The 24018-nt window shown below is 41.6% G+C and overlaps 1 long non-coding RNA gene across 2 annotated transcripts; it reads left to right on the top strand.

Annotated features, from left to right (window-relative positions):
* The first annotated feature begins 28 nt into the window (after positions 1-28).
* On the top strand, positions 29-16631 carry LOC131275489 (uncharacterized). Of its 2 annotated transcripts, none has more exons than XR_009182955.2 (6): positions 29-222; positions 2599-3275; positions 6529-6604; positions 11469-11571; positions 13986-14072; positions 14710-16631. It is a non-coding gene; the product is annotated as an uncharacterized lncRNA (long non-coding RNA). The 2 variants fall into 2 exon arrangements; XR_011647185.1 differs by lacking the exon at positions 29-222 and adding an exon at positions 262-722.
* The last annotated feature ends 7387 nt before the right edge of the window (positions 16632-24018 follow it).

The raw sequence follows: 24018 nt of genomic DNA, 5'->3' as shown, positions 1-24018 counted from the left end.
GCCGGCGCCCTCCGCTCCGGGCCCGGAGCCACGCCCCCCTCGCAGTCGCGGGTCTGGGCCGTGCCTTTCTCCACAGGATCTTTAGAAGCCTGAAGCGTTTTGTTAGGACGTTTGATGACTGGAGAGAGTTACTCAATAAGTGAAAAATGTAGCTTCTGAAGAAATATATATACTATTCCAAGTATTTAAGAGACTGAAAGGAAATTCATGACAACGCTGAAGGTATTTCTCACTGGCAGGGCTCCACATGCTTTTACATTTGTTCTTTTTAACTTTCCGCAAGTCCGCGTTTTCTGTAACGAATGTGACCTAATTGAATGAGAAGCAATTAGGAAGGAAAGGGGCACCCTGCCTGCTCCGAGCCCCGGCCGGCTCCGCTCCCCCACTCCTGGGAGCCGTGGTCCTCGCGCCCCTTGCGGCTGTCGGCGGGAACCGACGTGCTGCGGCCGGGAGACGCCGAGGGAGGCATTTGGGGTGGCGGCCTGGAGCCCCGCCCCGGCCCCGCAGGGATCCCCGGCCCGGTCCGAACCCCTTCCGGATCTCGGGAATCCCCGGCCCAGCCCGGCCCGGCAGGCGTGATGGGACGTGAGCGGGTTTAGAGCAGAACCAGGCCGGTGAGCCGCGCTCAGCGGAGTTCCAGGTCTACGGATTCTGCCCGCGCCGCTCGGCAGAGCGGGAACCATCACACCCCGTGACACCCCAGGCTCGGCGCCGACTCCCAGGTCTAATTACCCAATTACTGCCTCACTAAACGCTGCTCTCAGGGAGTTACTGCGGAGAAGTCCTTTGTTTTGGGTTGGTTTAACTAGCACAGATAATTCTCTTTCGACAAAAACTGTAACTTCCCCTCCAGGGATTTTCTTTTTAATAGATCGGAAATAATTTCTACTTGAAAAACAAATCCCTCAACTATCTTGCAGAGTTTCTATATATGACTAAGTTGCCGATTTGAGTTTTTTCTTCCTCATTCCAAGCCACATCCCTGGTGGGGGCGTGGCCTACATATCTAACTCCCAGGGCAATTTTGAAGGTTTTTTATATGAACAAGTCCCAGGAGAGTATTTTTAATAAAACACCGAGGAGATTTTAGCTTCCACCCACATGTTGTAAATCTATGCTATTGAGAAAGAAATTGATATTTATCCCTATACCACTCTTATACACACTATCTCTTTTGAAAAATGTCTTTATTCATTCTCAAAAGCACTCTCATATCCCATCACAAAGATTCAGCAGTTATCAAGATCTTGTCACATTTGTTTCATCTGTCCCTTTCTGTTTTTCTCTGCTGCAGATCAAATCTAAACACTGACATCGACATGTCATTTCACCCCTATATAGTCTGAGTCATGCTGCTCTAAAAAACAGACCTATTTCTTACATAACCACAATACCATTTTCACACCTGATAAAATCAGTTGGTCCTTGGTATTATATAATATCCAATCCAGAATCAAATTCTGGACTGTCTAAAAATCATCCTTTTTTAATTGCTTAGGTCAGCTCAGAATCCATTCGAAATTTGCATATGAAATTTGACTGATATGGCACTTAATTCTCATTCTAGAGCAATTCTCCCCCATCTTGTCACCCCTGCTACACACATGGATTTTTTGCTGAAACTGGGTCACTTGGGCTGTAGAATGTCCCACTTTATGGATCTGTTTGTTTCCTGTGGTGTCATTTAACTTGTTCTCCTCTCTTCCATATTTACTCTAAATTGAGGTTGGATCTAGAGGTTAGTTTATACTCAGATTCATTTTGGGGCCAAGAGAATGTGCTAGGAAGTACTGTCTGTTGGCATGACACCCGGAGACCTAAAGTGTGTCATTGTCCCAATTTCAGGGATGCTCTGACTGATCAGAGGGCTAAGGTGGTGACATTGGAATGTTCCTCCTTAAACTTTCATCTAATGATTTCATCCATACATTGCCTTCATTAGGCTTGGAAAATGATAATTTTCTAATTCAGTCATTCCTTCTGGAATTTATTAGCTAGGATTCTTTCCCTCATGAACTGAGACAATTTAGTTACCCTGAAATCCACTTTGACAAGAACAGTGGAAGAACAAATGCTTCATTGTTCTAACGAGACTCCTTTTTTTTTTCATTTTTTGAGAATCCTTATGAACCCATGGATCTTTTTAAACATACTCAAGGTGTTTCAATCCATTGCATTCAAATGTCATTCTTTTTTTTAAATTTAGTGCTCAAATTGTCCCATCTTTGGCCACATCTTCATGTGGTTCCTCCATTCTTTTAACATTAGTCTACTGTCTCTGAGAACATCCCTTGCTTCCTGTCTTACCAACATGTCCAAATTCATCTGGTCCATTTATGCCCTAGATGTGGAATCAGCTACTTCTCCAAGGAGCCCTTGATCCTTTTAGTATGGAGAATGGTGCTTAGAGACAGCAGGGGTACTAAGTGTATTATGACCCTTGATCTTTATAAGAACCTTGTGAGATATTGTCCCAATTTTCCTGATAAGGAACAGTTTAACAATTTTCCCAAGATTATGTAACTAATGAAAAGCAGAGCCAGATTAAGACTGAAGTCTTCTGACCCCTAGGTAATAATTGTTTCTTCGATTTTACAGGGCCTCTTGGTATGAAGTCACTACTTGTCGGTTTACAGACTAAATTTCTGTAACATCCAAGTCCTTGTAACTTCTGAGATGGATTTAAAAGCAGGTGCCACCATGTGGAAAACAAAGGCACATTGTTTCCATTCAGCAAGTTATTTCCTTGACCACTGAGACATACTGTCACCATGGCTTTATGTGCAGGTCACAAGGCCAGCAAGGAGATGTGTGTGTTCAGGTGGAATGAGGCAAAGTGAGCAACAAGATTTATAGACTTGTTTATAGAATAGTGTTAAAGAACACGGTGATTTTGTACCCAGGGGTGTAATCATGTAGGTCCTGTACATCAGCTGTGTATCTACTTTTACTGGAATGGGTTGATGTAATCCTAATAACTAACTAGGAATAATTGCCTGCTTTCATGCTCTGAAGGGGTATAAAAGGAAGCCCCTGAAATGAATAAACTTGTCTGATGAGTCTGTGCTCTCAGACCCCCTGATCCCAATCTCTCTTTGTCTTTCATCGACCTTCGGGTCGATGATTCCAACAACTGGCACCCAAACAGTGGGGCCCAAAGAAGTGAGTCTGAAAAAAGTGAGTCTTCCATAGTCATATCGGGAACTTGGGGAAAAGACCTTGTCGAGAGTCAAGTGAGACGTCCAAAGCAGAGTGACTCGAGTCTTCAAGATTAAGTAAGTAAATAACATTTCCACGAAGTCATGAGGGTATGGGTAATCAACCGGGACGTTTGGAAGAATATTCTCAAGTGTTGAAAACTTTATTAAATACTACAGGGGTGTCAGTGAAAAGTGCTGATTTGCTAAAGCTCTTTGCTTTAGTTCAAAAACATTGTTATTGGGTTCAGCCGCAGGGTAAAAATCTCTTTAAATTTGAAACAGTGGAGACAAGTGATGAAGGCTTTACTCAGAGCCTATCAAAAGGGAGAATCTATTCCCCTGTCAGTTCGGGCTTTAGGCCAACAGATTGCTGCTGCATTAGACCCACTACAATCTGAGGGAAATGAGGAAGAGATTAACATATATTCCAAATATCCAATAGAAACAGATCTTTGTGGAAATAAAGCAGATGAAGAGGGGCAGGATGAGGCAGAATTAGAGGAATCTTATTGTTTTATGTCACACCCAGAAACTAATACTTTTTTGAATAAGAACAAGGAGGATGAGATCTCAGAAATGTCTGACCTACATATTTCCAGTCCTTTGGTGTTCTCTTATTTTTGCACCAAGCCATCTGCAGGTCCAGCTAAGCCATCTCAGGTAAATACCATGCCTACCGGACCGGGGATTTTCTCCGATGCTATGCCTTATGTTAATAGAGTTTTTGTGCCTAATCTGGCCCCTGCTACACCTATGATGCGGTGTCTGTCACAAGGATCCAGGCAGGGAGATCTTGAGGCTATGCATTTGTTATCTGCATTTCCAGTAACTATTCAGCCAATACCTCCAGATATAAACAATCCTCAGGGAGGTATTGATTTCCATCATGAACCCATACCATTTAAGTTACTAAAAGATCTAAATCAGGTATGTGCTCAATATGGTACTAATTCACCTTACACCATAGGACTAGTTCAAGGCATGACACAGGTGGATAGATTAATTCTTTGGGATTGGGAGATGCTGGCTAGCACAGTATTGAACCCTGCAGAATTTTAAAAATTTAAAACCTGGTGGACCGATGAGGTGAACATGACGGCACAAAGAAATGCCACCCCAAATCCTCCAGTACTCATCTCTGCTGAACAATTACTAGGGGCAGGAGATTGGGCCAGAGTTCAGAGGCAATTACAGTATGCTGCACCTACTGAATTGCCTTCTGTTACTATGCCTAAATTAGAAATGTTTTCAGATGTTGCCGATGCTTTGCCTTATGTTAATAAGATTGTTGTTCCTAATCCAACTCCACAAACACCTTTGATGAGATGTTTATTGCAGGGATCTAGACAGGGGGACCCCGAAGTTATGCAATTATTATCTGCTTTCCCAGTAACATTACATACAATACCACCAGATATAAATAATCTGCAGGGGGGTGTCGAGTTTCATCCTGAGCCAATACCTTTTAAACTATTGAAAGATTTAAAACAGGCAAAAGTACTAAATAAAGTCCTTGTTAGTGAAATCAGGCTTGTAAGAAAACTCTCTGTTAAACCCTCTGTTAAAGTGTTAACTGAGATAAGGAAACTATTCTGGCAGCAGCTCTGCAAACCCCCTGCTGTCTACATGACAATGTAGCTGTGGGCTAGTGGGGGTTAATAGAATTAAGCCAATGGAAAAGGAGAAAAACATTGCAACATTAGTGTTCTGTTTTGTTTCCATGCTAATTCTCATTGGGTCTATTTAACCAAAATAATAAAATTAGTAAAAATTTTTTACCAAGGTGTTAAAAGGAATTTTCGGTTTTAAATCAATAGTTTACTCCTGAACTTCAAGTCTCAGTGTAGTCTTAAAGAGTAGTAATCCAAAAAATGTGTGTTAATGGTCTGTCTAAACTGCTAAACAAGAGCTTAACTATATGTATGCTGCTCAAGTTATCTTAACTGATTGCTGATAACTAATAAAAATGTTTCCAAGAACAAGTTTGCATGTTACAAGCAACATGGATTCCAGAAGAAATCTTAAAAATAGATGTGAAATGATGGAGAACTTAAAAACAGCTATACCAAAAAAGTAAGAAAGTAAGAATTATGAGTCAATTGTAAACTGTATGTTTCTGTTGGTGTGTTGTAATTGTTTTGTGTTTGTCTGTTTGATCAATGTCAGTGTATATTTTGATACCTCCGGATGGTAATATAAGTTAATAAATAAAAATTTTTAAAAGAGCTCTATTCAAATGGCCTAAAATTAAATAAGCACTTACATTAATACATAAGTTTAAATGTTAATAAGATCTCTACAATGATAAAAGTTGTAAGTCTTGATTAACACAATTACTATAAGTCTTTTCATAAAAAACAGTTCTTGCCTAGATTGAAATGAATAGTTTATTTTTCCTCACAGGATAAAATGAAGGATGTAAAACTTAAATGAATATTAAAAAAGGTTAAAAGTTTGTGTGAATGCTGACTGAAATTTAATAAGTTTTTTCAATAAGATGTGTTTTGTCCTAAAATAGGATGGCTAATTTTCATAAACTCATAGAAGATATTGTGGTAACTTTAAGTAAGGGAATGTGTTCTGTGAAGGTAAAATTTGTCTTAAAATAATATAATTATAGTCTATATAGTTATAAGTAATTATAAGATGTTTAACAAAACATTGTTTAAATTAAGATATTTAAATGGCTAATTCCAGAAGGTCATTATTTTTAAAAACCTGAATTAATAATAATAATAATAAAGGTAATTTTATAACAGGAAAACTTGTCAGCAGCCAGCCTCCCCTGCTAACTTGCTTAATGGAAACAATGTGCCTTTGTTTCCCACATTTCCCCCTTTTTATTTTAGTCAGGGTGGCTGTGCCTGTCTTAGGTTGCCTTCCTCTGAGAGTCTTACCCATCATTGACTACCAGCCAAGCTCACTGACCCTGGGGAGTTCCTTGTAGGGTTTTTGCAAGCACCAGATTATTAGCTTGTCCCATAGCATCTATGCTGTGTAGTCTTCTAACACAGTGCCATAGGCCAGCAGCAACAATGAGCAACAAGATTTATAGGCTTGTTTATAGAATAGTGTTAAAGAACACAGTGATTTTGTACCAGAGATGTAATCATGTAGGTCCTGTACATTGATGTGTATCTACTTTTACTGGAATGGGTTGATGTAATGGTAATAACTAACTAGGAATAATTGCCTGCTTTCATGCTCTGAAGGGGTGTAAAAGGAAGCCCCTGAAATGAATAAACTTGTCTGATGAGTCTGACGAGTCTGTGCTCTCAGACCCCCTGATCCCAATCTCTCTTTGTCTTTCATTCCTGATACCCTTCAGGTCGACGATTCTGACACCACCATCTGTCTTGCTGTCCTCCCTAAAGACTCTAAACAGTGCTGATGATACCACTGGGGTAAGATTTAAAATTGGTCTTTGACATTTGCTTACTCACTTGACCCCAGACCCAGGGGACACACAACTAAAAATCATGCTTTGAGAACAGACTGTAATTCCTTATATTAGCATATCCTGCACAGATCTTAAAGGTCTGTCTCTCCTTAGCTAGCTCAATGAGTCTTTGCAATCACTCTATGAGGAAATGGAAAGAGCAATGTTTCAGATCCTGTGGCTTGCTCAGGATCCATGGCAGAATGACCTTTGGGCCTGCACAGAGCTTTCCTCTGTCCCTGGTGTCCCTGAGCTAGGACTTAAATGACACTCATTTACAAAGGCAGTGCTGGTTATAGCTTCTTACCTTTCCCTTTTCATTCATGCCTGTGCATTTGTCTAGCTTCCCTACTAGATTAGAAGCACCTTTGCCTCCTGTCTCCAGCTCCCAGTAACTGTAAAATAAATGCACATTAAATAAATATAGACATGAATATGTAAACAACCAATGTATTAAAAACTATTGAGAATGAGCAAACTTTGAATGACATTTTAAGCCTCATTCATTCATTTATTCAAAATATATTTATTGAGCATTTACTATGTGGCAAATATTTTAGACCTTCAGGACAAAGTCCCTACTATCATGCATTTTATTTTCTAGTGGGAAGAGATACAATGTACAAATGTATAGCATATGATATCTCTTGGTGATAAGTGCTGTGAAGAAATATGAACCATGGCCATGCTATTTCAGACAGGGGAGTTGGAAGGTCTTTATGAAGAGCTGCATTTGAATAGAAATCAAAAGGAAGAGAAAGTCACATATTGACATATTGTATGATGATTCCATTTATATGAAATATAAGAATAGGTAAATCCACTGAGACAGAAGACAGATTGATGGTTGCTAGGAGGAATGGAAGTGACTGTAATGGGCATGGAGTTTTCCTTTTGGGGTGATGAAATTGTTTTGGAAGTTGATATAGGAGGTGGTTGCACAAAATTATAAATGTGCTAAATGCCACTGAAATGTACACTTTAAAATGGTTGATGTTTTATTTTAGTAGCTTACATTCAACCTAAATTTTCCCCCTTTAATCACATTCAGATCTATAATTCAGTAGTATTAATTACATTCACAACGTTGTGCATCCATTACCATCATTCATTACCACTTCTTTTCTATCACCCCCAACAGAAATTCTGTACCTATATTAGTCAGGGTTCTCTAGGGAAACAGTCAACAAGAGATATCTGTCAATAGTATGTGATTTTATTAGAATCTCTCACATGACTGTGGGGATGCACAAATCCAGGTTCCACAGGCAGGCTGCAACCGGGGACTCCAATGAAAGTCCAGTGAAGGTTCTTAATGAGTTCTGGGAGACACTGGATGTCCAAAGACAAGCTAGGAAATTCTCACTCAAAGCTGGAATCACTTCCCCTTTTAAGGCATTCAACTGATTGGATAAAGCATCACTCATTGCTGATGGCAATCATTGTAATTGTAATCAGCTATCTATGATTTACCACTGCAGTGAAGTCAGTGGTGACTAAAGTCCATAAAGGCCCTTGTATTACAGTTAGCTCAATTCTTGCTTGACCAAACAACTGGGCACAATTACCTGGCTGAGTTGACACAATAGCCTAACCATCACAGTACCCATTAAGCATTTTTTTTAAGTACTGAGGCTGGGGATTGAACCCTAGACCTCATATGTGGGAAGCTGACACGCAACCATTGAGCCACATTGGCTCCCCTGAGGTTTTTTTTTTTTTTTTTTTTTCTTTTTCTGTTTGTTTGCTTGTTTTTGTTTTTTAGGAGGCACCTGGGACCGAACCTGGGACCTCCCATATGGGAAGCAGGTGTTTAACTGCTTGAGCCACATCAGTTCCCAAGATGGTGTTTAATGCTTTAATCTTCTCCTTTGCCTGAGCCATCAGTTCTTGTTTCTTTGTATGTTTTGCAACCTTTTGCTGAAATTTGCAATTTTGATATTTTAGTATATCACTGGAAGTTAGATTCTGAGGCTTCTGCTTGAGCCATATCTGCTCCTTGTACCCACTAAGACTTTCTTTTTTTCAGATTTTTACTTTATTTTCCTCCCCTTCCCTGCCCTCCTCCTCCCCCCGCCCCCCCCCCCCCAGTTGTCTGCTCTCTGTGTCCATTCACTATGTGTTCTTCTGTGTCCACTTTCATTCTTGTCAGCGGCACTGGGAATCTGTGTCTTTTTTTGTTGTGTCATCTTGCTGCATCAGCTCTCTGTATGTGCAGTGCCATTCCTGTGCAGGCTGCACTTTTTTTGCACCGGCAGCTGTCCTTAAGGGGCACACTCCTTCCCATGGGGCTCTCCTACATGGGGGACACCCCTGCATCATACAGCACTCCTTGCGCACATCAGTCAGCACTGCTCATGGGCCAGCTCATCACATGGGTCAGAAGGCCCTGGGTTTGAGCACTGGACCTCCCATGTGGTAGGCGGATGCTCTATCTGTTGAGCCATATCCACTTCCCTACCCATTAAGCTTTAACTCCTCCTTCCCCAGCCCTCCTGCAGCCCCTGGTAACCTGCATTCAAGTTTCTGACTGAATTTGCTTATTCTAACTGATATCAGTGAAATCATTAAATATTTTTGTCTTTATGTCTGACTTTTTCACTCAAAATGATGTTTTCAAGGTTCCTCTATGTTGTTGCATGTATCAGAAACTCACTCCTTTTCAGAGCCACATAATATTCCGTTGTGTGTATATACCACATTTTGCTTGTCCATTCATCCATTGATAGGCACTTGGGTTGCTTCCATTTTTTGGCAGTTGTGAATATGCTGCTATGAAGATTGGTGTGCAAATATCTGTTTGAGTCCCTGCTTTCAATTCTTTTGAGTATATGCTTAGAAGTGGGATGGCTGTGTCATGTGGTTGGTCTATACTTAACTTTTTGAGGAACTGCCAAACTTTTTTCCACAGCAGCTGCAAAAATGGTTAATTTTATATTATGTGAATTTTACCTCAAAAAAAAAAAAAAAAGTAAGAGAAATGAAGAGAGCAAGCCATGCTAAAGTGTAGAGAAAGAGCATACCAGAAGGCAAGAATGTGCTTGTTGTATTTGAAGAACAGCAAAGAAACATTATTATAGAAAAGCAGGTACACCTCTATGCTCACGGTCAGTGTATCACCATCATGGTTGTTAAATTTACCTTGCTGCATGGACCAGCTCTCTGCATGGGCCAGCTTGCCTTCACCAGGAGACCCGGGAACTGAACCTGGGACCTCCCATATAGTAGATGAAAGCCCAATTGCTTGAGCTGCATCCACTTCCCTCTTAAGCGATCTTTACTGTACTGTTCCCATTTCCAGAAAATACTCTCCCCACTTCCTACTCATTCACTCTTTTTTTTTTGAGGGTATTTTTTCCTTTTTTTTTTTTTTTTAAAGAAGCTTTAGATTACATAAATACATAAAAAATATAGGGGGGAGCAGATATGGCTCAAGTAGCTGAGCACCTGCTTCCCACATGGGAGGTCCTGGGTTTGGTCCCCAGTGCCTCCTAAAAACAAAAACAAACAGCAGGCAAGCAAATGAAGAAACCAACAGAGGGGAGCCGATGTGGCTCAGTGGTTGAGTACTGTTTCCTGCATACTAGGTCCTGGGTTCAGTCCCCTGCCCCAGTACCTCAAAAAAAAAAGAGAGGGGGATTCCCATATACCCCATCCTCTCTCCCTCCCATACTCTCCTCCATTAACAACATCTTTCATTAGTACGGTACATTTGTTACAAGTGATGAACACATATTGAAGCTTTGCTACTAACCATGGTCAATAGTTTACATTACAGCCTACACTCTGCACCACACAATTTTGTAGGTTTTGACAAAATGTATAATGGCCTGTATCTGTCACTGCTGTGCCATGCAGGACAATTCCAATGTCCCAAAAATGTCCCCATGTTACATCTGTTCTTCCCTCTCCCTCCCCTCAGAACCTCTGGTGGCCACTGCCTTTATATCGGTGTTACAAGTTCTTTCATAGCTAGAATAATAATAAGTCTACTTTAATCCATGGTTGCATGCTCCCCTTGTGTTTGCTCATGCCACAATCTTGAGATTTTGTGATGGTGATGCCCACTCTGTCTCTGATTGAGAAGGGACCTAGATCCATGGGGCAGGTAGATGGAACTGTCTTGCCTGCAATTGCAGACACTCTGTCTTCTGCAACTCATTCACTCTTACCTTTTCCTCCTTAGCTCATTGTTAGTCTCAGCTAAGTTATCTGCCAGATCCTGTTGTCTGTGATATGGCTAAGTGCCCCTTGTGTATGTTTTAGTTGCACTCTGTGCTTCTCTTTTCATAATGATTATCGCACTGTCTGGTTGTTGACTGTCTCTGTCACTACACTATAAGCTCCATGAGGGCAGAAACTTTTTTTTTTAAAGATTTATTTATTTATTTATTTCTCTCCTCTTCCCCCCCCACCACCCCGGTTGTCTGTTCTCTGTGTCTGTTTGCTGTATCTTCTTTGTCCGCTTCTGTTGTGGTCAGCGGCATGGGAATCTGTGTTTCTTTTCATTGCATCATCTTGTTGTGTCAGCTCTCCTTGTGTGTGCGGCGCCATTCCTGGGCAGACTGCACTTTCTTTCATGCTGGGCAGCTCTCCTTATGGGGCGCACTCCTTGCGTGTGGGGCTCCCCTATGCGGGGGCCACCCCTGCGTGGCAGGGCACTCCTTGCACGCATCAGCACTGCGCATGGGCCAGCTCTACACGGGTCAAGGAGGCCCGGGGTTTGAACTGTGGACCTCCCATGTGGTAGACAGATGCCCTAACCACTGGGCCAAGTTCACCGCCCAAGGGTAGGAACTTTTATACCTTGTTCACCATTGTTTTTCCAGCACAGAGCCTGACACATAGAAGATGCTCAGTAAATATTTGTTGGGAAGAAAAGAATGACAGAGCAAAGGTGGCAGTGATGGGGCACATGTAAAAGCATGTCATGTAAGTAGCGTGTCGGGACATGGGCAGGATTGGCCGGACTTGAAGAACAGGTAGTTAGAGGCCAGGTTGGGAAGGACGTTGTCATCCATGCTAAGGAGTTTGCACTGCAGAGTAGAGATCAGGCATCCCAAACTGGCAGCTGGGCTGAGCTGGGATTCCTGACCATGCATTTGGTTTGACCAGCAGAGCCTTTTAGAACTTTCAAATGTGAATACCTTTCCGCTTGCTATAACTCCCATTTCTCCCCATTACACTGGCCTCTTTTCCTCATTTATGCTGCCTGCCAGCCACACTATGTTTGTTTGCTATCCCTGCAGATTTGGGAGGTGTCTTAAGGAGGGAGATGATTTAAAGAAGGGGATTTAAGATATAAGTTCTAGAGAGATAGAGAGTTCCAGTGTCAGTGTGGTGTGTGCTTTTGAGGGTTCCTCAGGAGAAGTGAATTAATTTTGTTCAGAGTCCTGGGAGCAAAGAGAGTTTCATAAATTTAGAGGCATTTACTCATTTTGAACGGCCTGTAACTTAAGACTGTTAATCTGGCGAGTGCCATCCATTCTGGGTCCACCATTTCCTATTTCCTTTCTGAAACACAAGCTACTCTGATGGAATCTGAAATATTTGCAGCAGATCAACACAGAGTCAGCAGTCTGCCTTGTTGCAGGGCTTTATGCCAGGGGCTGCGTGGGATACAAAATGTAAGGGAAAGCTGGAGTATAGCATCTCTTGGGGGAAATGAGAGCTATAGAGTCAACTGGCTGATTTGGTTTAACTCTCTAGTAACCTCAGCATTCAAGTCCATTCTCCCAGGATGCCCTTCCCAATAAAAAGGTTCTTAGAAAACTAAGCAGAGGAACAAAAAGAAACCACAAACAAGCTTGATGATCCATCCCTGTGTCATGGAAGAATGCTCCTCTTCAGTGACCAGAAGACCCTGTTAGTCAAGGCTGGGTAGGCTGGGAAGAGTTTTTAATAATATAATTCCCCTTTTACAAAACTCCTTCTTGGCGCAAGGTTCCCTAAGTACAAATGGGAACTTTGTACCACTATCCTGTGACTTTGTGGCTGTGTTTGCATTGTGGTTCTTGCCAAATGAAAGCTAAATGAGATCCTGTTTTTTTGTTTTGTTTTTTAAAGACAGGTTTTTAAAAGATTTATTTATTTATTCCCTCTCTGCACCCCCCCCCCATTGTTTTGTGCTTGCTCTATGCTTTTTGTGTCCATTTGCTGTGTGTTCTTCTATGTCTGCTTATCTTCTCTTCAAATGGCACTGGGAATTGATCCTAGGCCTTCCCAGAGTGGGAGAGAGGCGCCCAATCTCTTGTGCCACCTCAGCTCCCTGGTTTTCTGTGTCTCTTATTGTCTCTTGTCTCTGTCTCTTTTTGTTGCATCATCTTGTTGTGCTAGCTCTCTGCATGGGCCAGCTGTCTGCTCAGACTAGCACTCTGCTCAGGCCAGCTTGCCTTCACCAGGAGGCACTGGGAATCAAACCCTGGACCTCCTGTATGGTAGATGGGAGCCCAATTGCTTGAGCTACATCTGCTTCCCATGATACCCTGTTAAGCTGGATGAACCAAAGATTCCCAGTTGCTGAAACAAAGGAAATAATGGGCAAATGCTTCACATTCAGCACCAATTGCCCATGCACGAGGCCTTGGGTCTCAGATACCACCCTTCCCTAACAATGGCTCTTAGTGGGGACTTCGCTTTATAAATACCCAACAGCAATAATTCATTATGGTAAAGTAGTAAATACTTGCTGGACAAGTTTTTTCCTCCTAATTCCAGCATCAGTTGGATTGCATAATTATTTGGGGGAGAAATAAAAAATAAATCTTTTAAAAAATAAACATTTATTTTACAGTAGTACAACTTTAAATGTACTGTTGCTTCTCCATTCAAAGCAGAGTTAAAATTCCACATTGCAACAAAAATATGCTCACCTTTCCTAAAGAAAACTTTTTAAGAAGGCATAACCCAGGATCAAAGACCTAAATATAAGGGCTAAAACTATAAAACTCTTAGAAGGAAACATAGGAACAAATCATCATAACCTAGTATTTGGCAGTGCTTCTTAGATGTGACACCAAAAGCACAAGCAACAAAAGAAAAATCGATAAATTGGATTTCATCAACAATTAAAACCTTGTGTATCAAAGGACACTATCAAGAGAGTGAAAAGACAACTCACAGAATGGGAGAAAATAATTGCAAGCCATTTATCTGATATGGGTCCAGTATCCACAATCTGTAAATAACTACAACTCAACAACAAAAAGACAATCCAATTTAAAAATGAGTAAAGGATGTGAATAGATCCAGGCATATCCCATTTTATTGTACTTTGCTTTATTGTGCTTTGCAGATACTATGTTTTTATTTTTTTAAAATTTTTTTATTTTTTTTACAAATTGAAGGTTTGTGGCAACCCTGCATTGAGCAAGTCTGTTGGCTCCATTTTTCCAACAGCATGTACTAACTTTGTGTCTCTGTGTCATATTTTGGTAAGTCTCTTAATATTTCAAACTTTTCGTTATTATTATATCTGTTATGGTGATCTGTGATCAGTGATCTTTTTTATTTTTTAAAAGATTTTTTATTTATTTTTCTCCCCTTCCCCATCTCCCAGTTGTCTGCTCTCTGTGCTCATTCACTGTGTATTCTTCTGTGTCCGCTTGTATTCTTGTTGGTGGCACTGGGAATCTGTGTCCCTTTTTTGTTGCATCATCTTGCTGCGTCAGCTCTCTGTGTATGCGGTGCCACTCCTGGGCAGGCTGCACTGTTTTTGTGTGGGACGGGTCTCCTTATAGGGCACACTCCTTGTGCATGGGGCTCCCCTATGCGGGGGCACCCCTGCATGGCAGGGCACTCCTTGCATGCATCAGCACTGCGTGTGGGCCAGCTCGCCACATGGGTCAGGAGGCCCTGGGTTTGAACCCTGGACCTCCCATGTGGTAGGCGGATGCTCTATTAGTTAAGCCAAATCCCCTTCTCATGGTCAGTGATCTTTGATGCTACTGTTGTAATTGATTGGGACACCATGGACTATGCCCATATAAGATGGCAGAGTTGAATGATAAATGTGTGTGTTCTGACTTCTCTTCTGATCAGCTCTTTCCTTGTTTCTCTTCCTCTCCTCAGGCCTCCCAATTCCCTGGACACAATAATACTGAAATTAGGCCAATTAGTAACCCTACAATGACCTCTCAGTGTTCAAGTGAAAGGAAGAGCTGCACAACTATCACTTTAAATAAAAAACTAGAAATGATAAAGCTTATAGGCATGTAGGAAGTTGAAAGCTAGACCTCTTGCACCAACATTTAGCCAAGTTGTGACTGCAAAGGAAAAGTTCTTGAAGGAAGTGCGACTCTAGTGAATGCACAAATGATAAAGTGAAACTTTATTGCTGATATGGAGAAAATTTTAGTAGTCTGGATAGAAGATCAAATCAATCACAACATTCCCTTAAGGGAGAATGTTTTCTCTAATTCAGAGAAAAGCCCTAACACTCTTCAATTCTGTGAATGCTGAGAGAGGTGAAGAAGCTGCAGAAGAAAAATTTGAAGCTAGCAAAGGTTGATTAATGAGGTTTCAGGAAAGAAGTCATCTCTATAACGTAAAAGTGCAAGGTGAAATAGCAAGTGCTGATGTAGCTGCTGCAGCAAGTTATCCAGAAGATCTAGCTAAGATATTTGATGAAGGTGGCTACACTAAATGAGATTTTCAGTGTAGACAAAATAACATTCTATTGGGAGAAGATGCTATTTACTTTCATAGCTAGAGAGGAGAAGTCAATGCCTGGTTTCAAAGCTTCAAAGGATAGGCTGACTCTCTTGTTAGGGACTGATGAAGCTGGTGACTAAGTTGAACTAATGCTCATTTAGCATTTGAAAATCCTAGGGCCCTTAAGAATGATGCTAAATCTACACAGCCTGTGCTCTATAAATGGAACAAAAAAGCCTAGATGACAACTCATCTGTTTACAACATGGTTTACATGACCCACTGTTGAGACCTGCTCAGAAAAAAAGATTCCTTTCAAAATATTACTACTCATTGACAAGCCATCTGGTCCATCCAAGAGCTCAATGAGATTAATGCTGTTTTCATGTATGTTAATACAACATCCATTCTGCAACCCATGGATTAAGGAATCCTTTTGACTCTCATGTCTTATTATTTAAGATATACATTTCATAAGACTATAGCTGCCATAAATAGTGATTTCTCTGATGAGTCTGGGCAAGGTAAATTGAAAACCTTCTGGAAAAGATTCACCATTTTGATGCTATTATGAACATTAGCGATTCATGGGAGGAGGTCAAAATATCAACATTCACAGGAGTTTGGAAGAAGTTGATTCCAACTCGCTCGGATGACTTTCAGGGTTCAAGACTTCAGTGGAGGAAATAGTGCAGATGTGGTGGAAATAGAAGAGAACTAAAATTAGAAGTGGATCCTGAGGCTGTGACTGAATTGCTACAATCTCATAAAAAAACTTGAATGGAGGAGGAGTTGCTTCTTATGGATGAGCAAAGAAAATAGTTTCTTGAGATGGAATCTCTAGTGAAGATGAGTGGATAAAGAAAATGTGGTTTACACATGTAATGGAATATTATTCAGCCATAAAAAGAATGAAGTTCTGGTATGTATTACAACACATAGGTAAACCTTTAAAACATGCTAAGTGAAAGAGGTCAGACACAAAAGCAACATTGTATGATTCCATTTATACAAAATATCCAGAATCACTAAATCCATAAAGACACAAAGTAGATTGGTGCTTGCTAGGGGCTGGGGGAGAGAGAATAGGGAGTGATTGCTTAATGGGATGAGAATGTTCTGGAAGTAGATAGTGGTGATTGCATTACATTGTGAATGTACTAAATGCCAATGAAGTGTATCCTTTAAAAAGTTTAAAATGGTAAATTTTATGTGTTTTACCTCCCAAATTGCCTTGAATTTGATATAATTGTTATAATAAAAATAATACTCTTCCAAAAAAGAAGACGTAACCCAGATATTCTTTAAAAATAAAAATAAAAAACTTTTTGTTTTGAAATACTTTCATACTCATGGGATAATTACAAAGATAATATGAACTCAATACAGAGAACTACAACTTACTTCTCTCCCCCAGATACTCAGATCCACTAATTTTATTATTTTGTTACAATAGACATAGCATTCTACTATCTGTTCATCATTTTATCAGTCCATTGATTTACCTTCCTGTCTGTCTATCAATACATTTTTTGAATACTTTACTAAGATTGTATACAGCATCCTCTTTGAACCCTTAATACCTCCATGTACACTTTGTAAAATCAAGAATATTCACTTATATATCACCCTTAAGTGCAGTTATCAAGTTAAAAATATATGACATTGATATAAAGCTTACAGTCTGTATTCCATTTTTAAAATATGTACTAAAAATGTCCCCTTGAGCCTTCTCTCTTCCCTTGCTAGATCACACCCAGGCCATGTAACCTTCAATTGTCATTGTCACTTTAGTTATTCCTTTTTTATTGTGGGAATTTATATATAACATAAACTTTCTCATCTCAGTCACTCTCAAGCATACCATTCAGTGGGATTAATCATATTCATCATGTTGCATTACCCTTCCCCCCATCCATTACTAAAACCTTTCTGTTTCCCCAAACAAAAACCCTAAACCCATTTTGCATTAACTTCCTATTCTCCCTACCCCCCAACCCTAGCAACCTGTACTCTAATTTCTTTCTCTATGACGGGGGTCCTTAATCTTGTTGTTCCATGGACCCCTTTGCCAGTCAGGTAAAAATCACAGACAACTTACTAAGTCCACACTATACTGTGTATTATTTACTAAATTATATCACACCTGCACCAACATGTCCCCACAAGAGTAATATTTTTTTGAATTTCAGTTCAAACTCATGGGCCCCTTGTTAAGAACTCCTGGTCTAGTGTGACTCTGTTCTCCTCCTTCCCCTCCTCCTCCTCCTCCTCCTCCTCCTCCTCCTCTTTGTCAAAAAGTCTTAACCTTCAAACTGATTAAGCAAAACAAGATTCTGCTACTCAGGTACTCTGAGTCTAGGAAGTGCTGGCTTTGATGATAATTCTAGTTAGTTTTATTCCAATTTCTTCGGGTACTTCAGCCTAAGACTACTCTGCCCAGGAGGGAAAGGCTTCACATAAAACATGTACCACAGTTTCCAAGTTGCCTCCATCTCCCCACCCCATTCAGTTGTCCACCTCCTCCTCCTCATTCTGTTCTTTCAGCCTTTCTTTGTCTTTCATCCCTGCTCTTGTCTTGCTTCTCCCAATCTGTCTTTTAGTCTCTGTACTTCTTTTGCTCAGAAGCTTCCTTCTTGCCTTTGTGTGCCCTCCTGTATGCTTCCAGAGCTGCTTTTGGGAGCTCCATCTCTCCCATGGCTGAGAGCACATCACTGGCATTCACTGTCTCGTGCATCCCTTTCATGGCACAATTGTTGTCATAGGACATGGCGTACAGTACAAAGATGCTGGTGGTGTGGGAGATGGCGCTCTAGGCCTCCTTGGAGATGTTGACACCTCCGGTGAGTACTTCCTTGATGGTTCCGGTGATGATGGTGTTGGGCAGGTTTAGGTCCTCAGGCCTCTCTGCCATGGCCACCGCTGGGGCTGGTGCCTCTGCCTTGAATCTTTTTAGGGCTCTACAGCGTCCAGACTTCCCTCGTCCCTCAGGTCTCAGGTCTACCCCCCACTATTTTATTTTTAGGAGGTACCAGGAATTGAACCCAGGATCTCGTATATGGGAAGCAGGCACTCCACCACTGAGCTTCATCTGCTCCCCACCCCAATCCCCCACTTTCTTTTTCAGATGAAATAGACTTTATTATCTTTTTAAAATTTTTATTTTATTTTATCCCACCTCGCCTTGTGGCTTTTTGCGTGCTGTTTGCTCTCTGTGCCCATTTGCTGTGCTTTCTTCTGTGTCTGTATTTATTTATTTAATTTCCCCTCTCCCCTTGTGACTTGCTTGTTGCCTGCTCTCTGTGTCCATTCGCTGTGTGCTCTTCTGTGTTTTTGCTTGTCTCCCTTTCTTGTTGTGTCACCTTGCTGAGTCAGCTCTTCACCGTGTCTGCGGGCTGGGTAGTTCTCTGTGGTGTGCAGGTGAGCCTGCCTTCACAGGGAAGCCTCAGGACATGAACCCAGGGCCTCCTGTATGGTAGACGGGAACCCGACTGATTGAGCCACAGCCACTTCCCTATTATTTTTTTTTTAAAGAAGATACATAGATCACACAAAATGTTACATTAACAAATATAAGGTGTTCCCATATACCCCATTCCCCATACTCCCCACTATTCCCACATCAATAACTTCTTTCATTAGTGTGGCACATTCATTGCATTTGATGAATACATTTTGGAGCACTGCTACACACCATGGATTAAAGTTTACATTGTAGTTTATACTCTCTCCCAGTCCATTCAGTGGGTTATGGCAGGATATATAATGTCCTGCATCTGTCCCTGCAATATCACTCATGACAGTTCCAAGTCCCTAAAATGCCCCCATATTACACTTCTTTTTCCCTTTCCCTGCCTTCAGCTACTCCCCAACCCCCCACTTTTAAGTAGGCTTTTTCTTGATTTGTCACTTGCCCTGGCACTGCAATCCTTTAACTGCTCTCTGGAGCTTTGAGAAAGATGTCTCTGCCAGTTCTTTCTAGCTGCTCTAAGCATCTGTGGGTGGATGGAGCCCTGAAGGGTATCACTCTGCCCTCACCCTAGATCAGGGGTCTGTGAGCTTGAATTGAAATTCAAAAAACATTCTTGTGGGGACATGTTGGTGTGGGTGTGATATATTTATTAAATAATACACAGTAGATTGTGGACTTAGTAAGGGGTCCGTGGTTTTCACCTAACTGGCAAAGGGGTCTGTGGAACCAAAAATGTTAGGAACCCCTACCCTAGATGTTCTTTTATTTGACCTACTCCATCAAGTTCAGATGTGCAGAAGGGTTGTTTTTTTTTTTTTAAAGATTTATTTATTATTTCTCTCCCCTCCCCCACCCTGCCCCAGTTGTCTGTTCTGCATGTCTATTTGCCGTGTCTTCTTCTTTGTCTGCTTCTGTTGTTGTCAGTGGCACAGGAATCTGTGTTTCTTTTTGTTGCGTCATCTTTTGTCAGCTCTCTGTGTGGGCAGTGCCATTCTTAGGCAGGCTGCACTTTCTTTCATGCTGGGCAGCATTCCTTGTGTGTGGGGCTCCCCTACGCAGGGGGCACCCCTGCATGGCACGGCACTTCTTGCGCTCATCAGCACTGAATGTGGGCCAGCTCCACATGGGTCAAGGAGGCCCAGGGTTTGAACTGTGGACCTCCCATGTGGTAGATGGATGCCCTAAACACTGGGCCAAGTCTGCTTCCCTAAAGATTTATTTTTCATTCATTCCCCACCCCCCCATTGTCTGCTCTCTGTGTCCATTGGCTGTGTGTTCTTCTGTGTCTGCTTGTTTTCTTGTCAGCAGCACCGGGAATCTGTGTCTCTTTTGGTTGCATCATCTTGCTGCATCAGCTCTCCGTGTGTGTGGTGCCATTCCTGGGCAGGCTGCACAGGGGTGGCTCTCCTTGCGGGGTGCACTCCTTGCATGTGGGGCTCCCCTATGTGGGGGACACCCCTGCGTGGCACAGCACTCCTTGCACACATCAGCACTGCGTGTGGGCCAGCTCACCACATGGTCAGGAGGCCCTGGGGATTGAACCCTGGACCTCCCATTTGACAGGCGGATGCTCTATCAGTTGAGCCAAATCTGCTTCCCTGTTGTTGTTTTTAAAAATTTGTTTCTCTCCCCTTCCCCCGCCTTGTTGTCTGCTCTCTGTGTCCATTCACTGTGTGTTCTTCTGTGTCCACTTGCATTTTTACTGGGAATCTATCCCTCTTTTTTGTTGCATTATCTTCTGCATCAGCTCTCCGTGTGTGTGGTGCCACTCCTGGGTGGGCTGTGTTTTTCTCACGGGGTGGCTCTCCTTGCAGGCGAACTCTTTGCACATGGGCTGTCCTATGCGGGGGCACCCCTGGGTGGCAGGGCACTCCTTGTGCGTGGCCACACTGCACAAGGGCCAGCTCACCAATGGGCCAGGAGGCCCTGAGTATTGAACCCTGGACCCCCTACATGGTAGGCAGACACTCTATCAGTTGAGCCACATCCTCTTCCCCAGAAGGGTTTTTGGTAATAATACTAAGACCCTGTCTACCTCTTCTTTTGCTCTCCCACCTGTGTAAAGTGAAATTTTCCAGAAGCTATATGACATTTGGTTTCACAAGTGATTAAATGCTGATATGAGAGTCCAGCTATCTGCTTTTTAAAAAAATTAATTAATTTGTTTCTCTCCCCCCCATCCCCACCCCCATTGTTTGCTCTCTGTGTCCATTCACTGTGTGTTCTTCTGTGCCTGTTTGTATTCTCATTAGGTGTCTCCAGGAACTGAGCCTGGGACCTTCCAGAGTGGGGAGAGATGATCATTCTCTTGTGCCACCTCAGTTCCCTTTTCTGCTAGATCTCTTATTGTCTCTCCTCTGTGTCTCTTGTGGCTTCATCTTGCTGCACCAGCTCTCCGCGTTGGCCAGCACTCCTGCATGGAGAGGCACTCCTGTGGGGGGCAGAGGGGACACTCCTGCATGGGGCGGCACTCTGAGTGGGCCAGCTTGCTGCACAGGCCAGTTTGCCTTCACCAGGCAGCCCTGGGCTTCAAACCCTGGACCTACTATATGGTAAATGGCAACACAACTGCTTGAGTGACATCCATTTCCCTCCAGCTATCTGCTTTTAAGACTGACATTAGAGAAATGAGCAAAATGTGTAAAACAAGCTACTTTTCTCAAAGTTTCTTGGAAAATACAGTTATTTTAAAATTATCTTAACATGTAATGGTTTTATTTTAATTTTGTAATGAATAAAATAGTTTTAAATTCTGTTTAAATTTCTATTGTGTAAATTTTATAGATATAACTCAAATAAAACTCTTTGGAATCTTCAACAAATTTTAAAGTGTAAATGGGTGCTGAACCCAAACAGTTTGAGGACCACTGATTTAGAAATATCCATAGTAAGTAGGTACAACTTGCTATTTGATAAAAATTTCTAAAACCTGGTTATAGGACAATAATTGTAATATAAGTAAAGAAAAACATGGAGTAATTAGTCTTAGTGGCTATCATGAATATTTTTAGCTTTTTCATTTTTTTGTTTATTTTTTTTCTTTTTTCCTTTTGTACTTAGTTTTTGTTTATTTTTCTCTTTTTAATTTTTTAATTTATTAGTTATCAGGAGTATTCTTTTGACATCAGGTGAAACCTTTTCCTGCTATATTCCTTACAAATAAAGAAAAGGCAAATCAACCAATTTTACATGGACTTTAAAACATTCTTGTCTTAGTTTGCCACAGGGCAAACTACCAGAAATGGGTTGGTTTTTATAATGGGAATTTTATTCTTTTTTTTTTTTTGGTACCAGGGGCTGAGAATTGAGCCTAGGATCTCATATGTGGGAAGCTGACACTCAACCACTGAGCTACATCAACTTCCCTGGGTTGGTTTTTTCATTTGTGTTGCTTGTTGTCTGTCTTTGTTTTTTTAGGAGGCAATGGGAACCAATCCTGGGACCTCCCATGTGGGAGGCGAGCGCTCAACTGCTTGAGCCACATGCGCTCTGGGAATTTTATTTAGAGTAAAAGCTTGCAGTTCCAGGATCATGAAATGTCCAAATCAAGGCACCCTTAGAGATGCTTTCTCACCAAAGTCAGCTGCCACATGGTGAAGCAAGATGGTGGGCAATCTCTGCCTAGGTTTCAGCATTCCCCTCCAGGCTCACCAGCTCTCAGAGCTCAGGCATAGGGCTTATCTTTTTCTGGCCTCCTCTCTTGGTCTTAGCTGCTCTGCTTTCTTCCCAGTTCAGCTGTAAGCTACCAGGCAAAAGGCAGGGCTCATCTCCTGAGCCTTGAGCTCCTCCCTGGGCCTGCTCCTCGGGTTCCTCTTCTCATGCCTCTGTGCTCTGCTGGTTCCAGTTTCCGGGACCTCTCTCAGCCCACTGGACATTTCTGTTTTCCTGCAGTCCTTTCTCTCACATGGCAGGATCAGTGTGGCAGCTTCCTTTACCTCTGTGTGTGTCTCTCTCTGTGTCTCTGTTTATATCAGACCTAGCAAGAGGGCAGAGTCTCAACCTGAGTCACACCTCAGTGATGTAGTCCAATCAAAAGGGTCTTACATGCACCAGAATGGATTAGTTAAAAAACATAATGTGTGGCTGATGGGTATGGGGAATGGGAGGAAGAGATGAGATGTGGAGGCATTTTTTGGGACTTGGAGTTGCCCTGGATGGTGCTTCAGGGACAATCACCGGTCATTGTAAATCCTCCCAGGGCCCACTGGATGGAACGTGGGAGAGTATGGGCTATGATGTGGACCAATGACCATGAGGTGCAGAGATGCCCAGAGATATACTTACCAAATGCAATGGATGTGTCATGATGAAGGGAGTGAGTGTTGCTGGGCAGGGAGTGGTGGGGTGGGAGTGGTGGGGTTGAATGGGACCTCATATATTTTGAATGTAATATTTTTACAAAATGAATAAAATTAAAAAAATAAAAAATTAAAAAAAGAAAAAACAACATAATGTTTCTCTTTTGAGGATTCACCAAATTCAAACTGTCACAATTCTGTACAGTGTTGTCATTTTGCTGACGTAAATTATACAAACTATAGTTTACTTGATGATCACCATCAATATCTGCTTCTGTGATAATTTTGTCAACATTCTCTTCTGTTAACTTCTCTCTAAGGTGTGTCATCATATGATGAAATTCTGCTGCACTAACGTAGTTGGTTTCATCCTTATGAAACACAAGGAAAATCTCTCTCTTTACTCTCTCTCTCTCATTTTTCTTGTCAGACATTCCACAAAGTCAATTGTACCATTTTCATCAACATTTACTTCACTAATTTATCCTGAAACTTTACTATCCTAGAATTTTGCCCCAGAGACCTCATTATAGTTTCCAATAATCACTGTCCTTGTCGAATAGTGGAAAACTTTGAATTCTGCTATCTATTCTACATTTGGTTGGTCAACCATGACACAGCTGATCATGCAAACATTCAGCTCACTAGCTCCACCATTCTCTCTGTAATACTATTTGTTCTTAATGTAAATTTTACATACAACAAAATGCAAAAAGATAGTCTGTACTCATTGAGTTTTGGTAAGTACATGCGTCTATGGACCACACAAATGAGAAAGAAAAGAGTCATCCTTGACCATCAGCAGCTAACTTGGCACTATCTGGTTTTGGTATTCTTTGATTTCTTATTGCTGAATATAAGTCTGTTGTATGAAAGCACAATACTTGCTTTATCTTTTCACCTGTTGGTGGACCTTGGGTTTTCAATCTTTGGCTACTAAAAATAAAGCTGTTCTGAA

The sequence above is a fragment of the Dasypus novemcinctus genome, chromosome 23 (assembly GCF_030445035.2).
Source record: "Dasypus novemcinctus isolate mDasNov1 chromosome 23, mDasNov1.1.hap2, whole genome shotgun sequence".
Taxonomy (NCBI): Eukaryota; Metazoa; Chordata; class Mammalia; order Cingulata; family Dasypodidae; genus Dasypus; species Dasypus novemcinctus.
Note: the sequence above shows the minus strand (reverse complement) of the source record. Positions and strands in the feature narration are given on the sequence as shown.